Raw genomic sequence first — 8,123 nt, forward strand, 5'->3', positions numbered from 1 at the left:
GAACGAAAGGTAGAGGAGAAGAAAGAGAAGACTGAAAGAGAGAGAGACTCAGTGTGTTTGTCCTAGAGAGCATCTTCAAGGGCATACCTGTTGATGAGACGAGGTGTTCAGAGGACGGCAAGGACAGACGAGGAGACACTGAGCGAGGCCAGAGAGACAGAGAGGAGAGAGACAGAGAGACAGAGAGAGAGACAGAGAGAGACAGAGAGAGAGAGAGAGACAGAGAGAGAGAAAAAGAGAGAGAGAGAGACAGAGAGAGAGCGAGAAAGAGAGAGAGAGCAAGAGAAAGAGAGAGAGAGAGGATACGGAGGAAGAGAAACAGTCAGTGAGTTGCAGAGCGGACAGCAGAGTCGCAGGAGGGAGGGAGGGGTGGAGGAAGAATAAGCACAGAGCGAGGGAGAGAAGAGGGAGGGGGGAGAGAGGGAGTGAGTGAGTGAGTGAGAGAGAGAGAGAGAGGGAGGGAGAGAGAGATAAATCCTTACTACATAATGATTAGAAGCCCTTTCTGTGACATGGAGTGTAAGAGTCTGGATTACTGCTGGGCTGACTAGTGCAGGAAAGACAACACACACACACCCACAGCAAAGGGCACAGGTACCAAGGAAGGGACCACACACACTCACCCCCACACACACACTGGAGCAAGCAGCAACAAGCCAGAGCTCCACCACCCTCCCTGCTGGAGATAACCACAGAGCGCTGCCTCGGATCCATGCAACAAGCTCCAGCATCGGGAGCGGAGGCTGACCTGCTGCTGTCCCTCCCCAGCCTGAAGCATCTGTCCCTGGGCTCGTCGGGACGCCCCCGACCGTGAAGCATCTGGAGCTCTCGGCCGTCCGTTAGATGGAGGGAGCGCTGAGCCGCTCCGAGCAGAGGAGAGCGGGAGGGGAGGGAGGACGGCACACACAGGTCACCCCACACACTTTGTGAGTCCGCAGACCGGATCGCCGGGTGGTGCTTTGACATGGAGTACGCTTGTTTTCAACAGCCGGGCGACACTGAGGCCGGCCCCCAACGAGGGAACAGGACCGTGATGGTGGAGTGACCAGATGGACTTGCGAGGGACTGAGCTTTGAGAGGACAGGCTGATTGGTGCCAGCGCTTGCGATGCTTTAACTTTGCTTGAGGCTCAACTCAGGACAGGATAGTGATTATATGAACCATCAGAGGTGAGAGGATGCCCTGCCCTTTCTAGAGGGAGGAATACACACATCACACACACATTTACACACACACACACACACACATATATAAACACACAAGCATACCCTCATTCACAAAACCCTAACACATACAGACACACATTCTGGCATACAAAAAAAACCCACGTTTGGAACATCTCTTTCACGCCCCATTGAACACACGCGCACACACACACACGCACGTGCTGGCTTGTGATCAGACAGCCGTGAGACGCCTTACCTGCGCTCCAGCTCTCCTTCAGCCGGGAAACAACTCCCTACGCCTGTCGTCTCCCTGCCACGGTCACCTGTTCCTCTCTCTCTTCCTGCGGCTCCGTCTCCCTTCCCTCCTTCCATCACTCTACCCATCCCCTCCCTCCCTCCTTTACCAGGGGGATATGATGTGACCTTCTGCCGGAGAGCTGGAAAGCATGCCACCGTCACAGCAGGCGCCGCGCGCCACACTGAAATAGACTCTAACAAGTGCCGAGAGCGAGGGAGAGAGGGAGAGAGAGAAGAGGAGGAAGAGGGGGGGGGGGGAAAGAGGACAGCTGAATCGTGGGACACGGAATGAGTGGCTTGGAGACGGGGCTGCATGTGGACTGCCGACCAAGGTAACTTATCACCTTCACTCTTCCTCATCCTCATCCTCCTCCATCGAGGACCTTTAGAGCCGCAACCCTTTCTTGATCTGTCCTGCTATCTGTTGCATCCATCGCTGTATTGTGTATGATAGATTTGATCCAAAGTGAGGTGCAGGGCGGGGGGATTTGAACCTGCAACCTCTTGATCTGCAGTCAAATGCTCCACCCATTGAGGTATACTCTCCCCCGTGTGCCCATGGGTCAGAGTGTTCCTAGATGAAGATGTTGGGGTTGTTTCAGCGTAGTGAGGACCACTGTTTTAGCTCTCTGCTTGTGTGGGTTTTGGTCAGGAAATGGAACAATACTGTTCCTTCTCTTCATCCCCCTTGACTTCCCTGTCCCATTCTTCTCTCCCTCTTCCCTCCCTCCCTCCCTCTCTCCCTTTTCCCTCCTTCCCTCCCTCCCTCCCTCCCTCCCTCCTTCCCTCTCTCCCTCTTCCCTCACTCCCTCCCTCTTCCTTCCCTCCCTCCCTCCCTCCCTCCCTCCTTCCCTCCTTCCCTCCCTCCCTCCCTCCCTCCCCTCCCCCCTCCACCTGCTGTCAGTGATGAGTGATTTCCAGGTGTTTAGTTTGGTGTTTGGGTGCAGAGGTGCAGCTTTGATCTTTAACCACAGTTGCTTTTGGTGGTGACTGTTCATGATTAAATATTCTAGCAGGTTTATATTTTTGAGCGATCTGAGATGTGTGTGTGTGTGTGCATGCGTGCGTGTCCTGTTTGTGTGCGTGTGTGTGTATGGCTAATGAATGCTTGTGTGTGCCTGTGTGTGTACATCTACTGTAGGTGTGTGTGTGACAGTGTGACTGATCCATCGTCTTGCTTCAGTTCCCAGTATCACGGACAGGAGTGGATCGATGCATCATTAGAAACAGGCCTGCACAGCCCAACTAGCCAGACACCTGGCTGTTGCAAGGCTGTGCTGGTTGTTGCAAGGCTGTGCTGGCTGTTGCAAGACTGTGTGACGTAGCTGGAGGAATTGAATTGCCATAGAAGAGTCACTTCAGTCCTGTGAAGAGTGATGAGGGGAGAGGGAGTGAGAGAAAGGAGGAGTTGGAAAAGGGCAAACGTAAAGGGGTGAGGGGCAGGGAGAATGGGAGAGGAGAGGGGGGGAGAGGGAGAAGGAGAAATGTGGGGAGAGGAGAGAGAGGAAGAGGAGAGGGAGGGGGGTGAGAGGAGTTAAGGAGTGGAGAGGAGAACATGGGATTAGGGTTGGGAGGGAAGAGAGGGGGAAAGAGGGGAGAGGGGGAGAGAGAGAGAGGGGGAGAGGGTGAGAGGGGGAGAGGGAGAGAGGGGGAGAGGGAGAGGGGGGGGAGAGGGAGAGAGGGAGAGAGAGGGGGAGAGGGGGAGAGAGGGGGGAGAGGGGGAGAGGGCGAGAGAGAGAGGGAGAGAGGGAGAGAGGGGGAGAGGGGAGAGGGGGGGAGAGGAGAGAGGGGGAGAGAGAGAGGGAGAGAGAGGGGAGAGAGGGAGAGAGAGGTGGAGAGGGAGAGAGAGGAGGAGAGGGGGAGAGGGAGAGAGGGAGAGAGGGGGAGAGAGGGGGAGAGGGGGAGAGAGGAGAGAGGGGGAGATAGGGGGAGAGGTATAGAGAGGGCGAGAGTGGGGGAGAGAGGGGGAGAGAGAGATGGTTTCGGTGGTGGATCAAGGCGGAGGAGTAGGAAGAAGCGAGGGGTCGAGGAGGAAGGAGAGCATATGAGTATAAATGGAGTCATTTCTTCAGACATCACTCAGAACTAGCCCACGGGGCAAATATATGTCAACATGGTGAATATGGGTTTGATTGAACAGCTGTCAATCACCCATGTCTATGCCTGTGTGACTCCCAGATAAGGCAGCTGCTGTACCCTCTCACACAGAACACAGCCCCAAGGCACGGCAGAGACGGGGAATTGTTTAGTAAACAGCTTTGGTTCACCAGGGTCTGCAATCACCACCTACGTTCAGATAGGTCTCGGTTGAGAGATCTGAGGTCTCGGTTGAGAGATCTGAGATCTCTCAGTCCAATGTTAAGACACGGTCAATGTCAAACAGCAGGGAGGATTGAGGAAGAGAGGGATGGAGGGATGGAGGGATGGAGGGGTGGAGGAAAGGAGAGATGGAGGAACAGAGGACAGTATTTGGGAAAATAATATTCACGAAGGTTCTTTTTATAGTTTTGGCATTTCAGCGTGTCTGGAGCCACAGCTAGCATGCCTGTTTTTAACAAAGGTCACTTTTCACAGTGATTATACTGAAGACATGCAGTCTAGTCCACTGTTACCTGCCCTCCAATTATTGATGGTGTGTGTGTTTGTGCGTGTGTGTGTGAGTGTGCAGGATGAATGCTAGCTAGGCGGTGGGTCTGGTTCCAGAGCAGGTTGGGTGTGTGTTAACCTTTAAAGGAAGTGAGTTATTTTTCCAAAACGGAAGCTAGCTAGTTTTAGTTAGCTTCCGTTACCTAGCAACCTAGCATAATACTCGTAGCAATGCTACTACCTGCTAGTGTTACTTGTTAGCCTCCTAATTGTACATTTTGAAGCCATACTATAGCGTTTGTCATATAGTTTTTGTCTATCGGAAAATAGTCGGTTGGAATGTTCAGAATCACATATGTGTGACGCTACTCCTTAACGGGTTAAGTGGAGCGGTGGCTTCAGTAACAGGCTCTGCAGAGGGTGCCATGGTGTGGCATCACTGGTTCAGAGACCACAGTCTGGTCTCTCTGGTCCGGAGGCACACACCTGCTGAGCTGTAAGTGTGTGTGTGTGTTGAAGGAGAGGGTTAACATATGTAGAGGCCAGACCATGCTCTGTGAAGAGAGAACAGATGCATTGGTCCCAGGATATTCTGGCTCCTCACCTCTAGAACAGGCTACACACACACACACATATACACAAAATACACACGCACACACACTCCCACACACACACGCACACACACTCCCACACAAACACACACACGCACACACACTCCCACACAAACACACACACACACGCACACACACTCCCACACAAACACACACACGCACACACACTCCCACACAAACACACACACACACACACACACCCCTCCCACACAAACACACACACGCACACACACTCCCACACAAACACACGCACACACACTCCCACACACACACACACACTCCCACACACACACTCCCACACAAACACACACACGCGCACACAGACGTTGTGTGTGTTCGTAGCACGTTGCTGATTTAGCATGAGGTGGATGACGTCATCATCCTGGTCACATGCTGTGGAGTGAGGCTGCGGAGAGGGGAGGGGCTTCACTGCTGATGACCGCGAGGAGGGGTGGATGGGAGGGAGGGAGGGAGGAGAGGGAGGAGAGGAGGCGGAGGGAGGGAGGGAGGGAGGGAGGAGAGGGAGGAGAGGAGGCGGAGGGAGGGAGGGAGGGAGGAGAGGGAGGAGAGGAGGCGGAGGGAGGGAGGGATAGATTAGATGAGAGAGGCAGGTAGAGATGGAGGGACTGCAGGAAGGGGACATGGAGGGTGAGATAGATGGAGAGATGGAATCAACAGATGAAGAAAAAGAGGGAGAAAGAGAGAGAGAGAGAGAGTGATAAGGAGAGGGAGAGAGAGAGAGAGAGAGAGAGAGAGAGAGAGAGAGAGAGAGAGAGAGAGAGAGAGAGAGAGGGGGGGGGGGCAAATGAAAAGTTAAGGACTGGGTTAGGACAGGGTACAGATGGAGTGAGAATGCGGGAGGAAGTGTGTGTGGTGGGGGGGGGAGGGGGGGGGAGGGGGGGGGACGCAGAGGTCACTTAGAGAAAAAAATCAATTCAGCAATCAAGCTGAGATTGTTTTACCAGATGCTGTCTAATCTGAGCCCAGCCCACACACACATTTACTGTACTACTGTACGGTCCTGCTGTACACTGAAAGGGTTAGTTGGTGTGTGTATGTTGTAAACGCTCAGCTGCACAGGGGGATGAGAATTATCTCCCCCCCCCTCTTTCTCTCTCTCTCTTTCACGCACGTAAATAACAGATGTCCATATGTTGTATGTTTAAGAATGACAACGATAGAACGACTTTGACTTAAAAATATGGACATCGTTGGGCAGTCAAAACTGCCAGTTAGCCCCCACAATGTATATTATGGAAGAGAGAGAGAGAGAGAGACAAGAGAGAGGGGGAGGGGAGAGACAGAGAGAGGGGGGAAAGAGGGAGGGGGAGAGAGAGGAGGAGAAAGAGAGAGAGTGAAGATGGAGTAGAGAGACCAGACTGTTGGGGAACTGCAGACGGGAGTGTGTTCTGTGAGGTGTGCAGTCCTTCTTGTATGTTCAGTGGAACACGTTTTGTAGTCATTTGACGTTGCCATGTAAACGATGCTCCAACACAACATGATGCTACATGGAGCTACCTCCCATGACCTTGTACTCACACACACACTCACACACACACACTCTCTCACACACACACACTCTCTCACACACACACACACACACACACACACACACTCTCTCACACACACACACACACACACACACACACACACACACACACACACACACACACACACACACACACACACACACACCCTACTCTGACTCTATCCTCAGGTAATGTAGAACAACGACACAGGTTCTGTACAAAACGTTGACAGAGACAAGGGAGGGTTTGCGTATGTGTGTGTGTGTGTGTCCATCAACCTCTGAGTGTGTATTGTCAGGGTCAGATGCTGCCTAGTCAGCTGTCCAGTAGATGCACACACACTCAGACTTGATCACTAATGAAATATAAAGATACTATCCCATCTCTCTCACATAAACACACACACACACACACACAAGAAGAAGAGAGGAGAGGAGAGCCCTAAATGTTGAAACAGACACACATACATAAACATAGATGCAAATGTCTACAGTGATGACAAAAACCTGCACACACACACACACAAACACATACATACATACATGGAGCAGTAAAGATTTGACTGCTGGGGAAAGAGGTTTTCTACAGTGCTAGAGTCAAGGTCAAAGACAGGAAGCAGTATATTCCACCCAGGACCAGGCTGGTGTCCCTGCCTAATCCTTCCTCTTTGACAGAGGGGCTACATACATTAAAGACAGGGAGCAGGTTGACAGGACGCCATGATGCATGTTCAGGTCTGCGTGTGTGTGTTTGTAAGTCTGTGTGTGTGTCCTTGTGTGTAATCCATGCACGTGTGTGTAACAGCTCTGTATCAGTATTCAGGCTGCAGAGCTGCACACTCTTTGTCTAACGTCCTGTCTAACGTCCTGTCTAACGTCCTGTCCCTGTTCAAAAGAAAATCTGACACTCAACTGGAAGAGAAGCTTCATCACCTCTCCTACGCTCTCTCTCTCTCTCTCTCTCTCTCTCTCTCTCTCTCTCTCTCTCTCTCTCTCTCTCTCTCTCTCTCTCTCTCTCTCTCTCTCTCTCTCTCTCTCTCTGTCTGTCTCTGTCTCTCTGTCTCTCTCTCTCTCTGTCTTTCTCCATACTGCCTTACCTCTCTGACACAGATACCTACCTGTTTTTGTGTGTGTTAGGGATTGTGTATGTTTGTGAGAGTGACTGCGTGTGTCTCTGTGTGTGTGTGTGAGTTGGTCTGAGTGTGACAGTGAGTGTGTGTGTAATGGAAACGAAATTGATGACCTTAATTGCTGTCTATTCACGCTTGTTTGTGGCGCACTTCATATTTCACAATTAGCTTGTCGTCACGGTGACATGGTCTGGAGTGTCTCCGTGAGCGATGGTGACATGCTCATCCGTGTGACCCTCAGCTGCAAGCTCATTGGATGCTTCTTGCAATTATATATCGATGCCTAGCTGTTTGTGCCCAAATAGAGAGAGGGAAGGAGAGGAGGGGAGAGGATGAGTGATGGGAGGAGAGGAGGGGAGGAGAGGTGTGGAGAGGAGGAGGGATGGGAGGAGAGGTGTGGAGAGGAGGAGAGGAGGGGAGAGGAGAGGGGGAGAGGAGAGGAGAGGAGAGGTGTGGAGAGGTGGAGAGGAGGGGAGAGGAGAGGGGGAGAGGAGAGGAGAGAGGGAGAGGAGAGGAGAGGAGAGGGGGAGTGATGGGAGGAGAGGAGGAGAGGTGAGGAGAGGAGGAGTGATGGGAGGAGAGGAGAGGGAGATAGGAGGGGAGATGGCGAGGGGGAGAGGAGAGGAGAGGGGGAGAGGAGAGGAGAGGGGGAGTGATGGGAGGAGAGGAGGAGGGGTGAGGAGAGGAGAGGAGAGGGGGAGTGATGGGAGGAGAGGAGGAGAGGTGTGGAGAGGAGGAGTGATGGGAGGAGAGGAGAGGGAGAGAGGAGGGGAGATGGAGCTGGTGTGAACACATTGCCAGAGGA

At 52.7% G+C, this 8,123-nt stretch overlaps 1 protein-coding gene across 1 annotated transcript in view; it reads left to right on the top strand.

Annotated features, from left to right (window-relative positions):
- The first annotated feature begins 1,345 nt into the window (after positions 1–1,345).
- The window catches only part of LOC134016174 (glutamate receptor ionotropic, NMDA 2C-like), a 19,853-nt gene continuing 13,075 nt past the window's right edge, over positions 1,346–8,123 (top strand). The window contains exon 1 of the mRNA XM_062455566.1: positions 1,346–1,795. The gene's annotated coding sequence lies outside the window, so the exon portion shown is untranslated. The remainder of the gene's footprint in view (positions 1,796–8,123) is intronic.

Source organism: Osmerus eperlanus, unplaced genomic scaffold (genome assembly GCF_963692335.1).
Source record: "Osmerus eperlanus unplaced genomic scaffold, fOsmEpe2.1 SCAFFOLD_241, whole genome shotgun sequence".
NCBI classification, from domain to species: Eukaryota; Metazoa; Chordata; class Actinopteri; order Osmeriformes; family Osmeridae; genus Osmerus; species Osmerus eperlanus.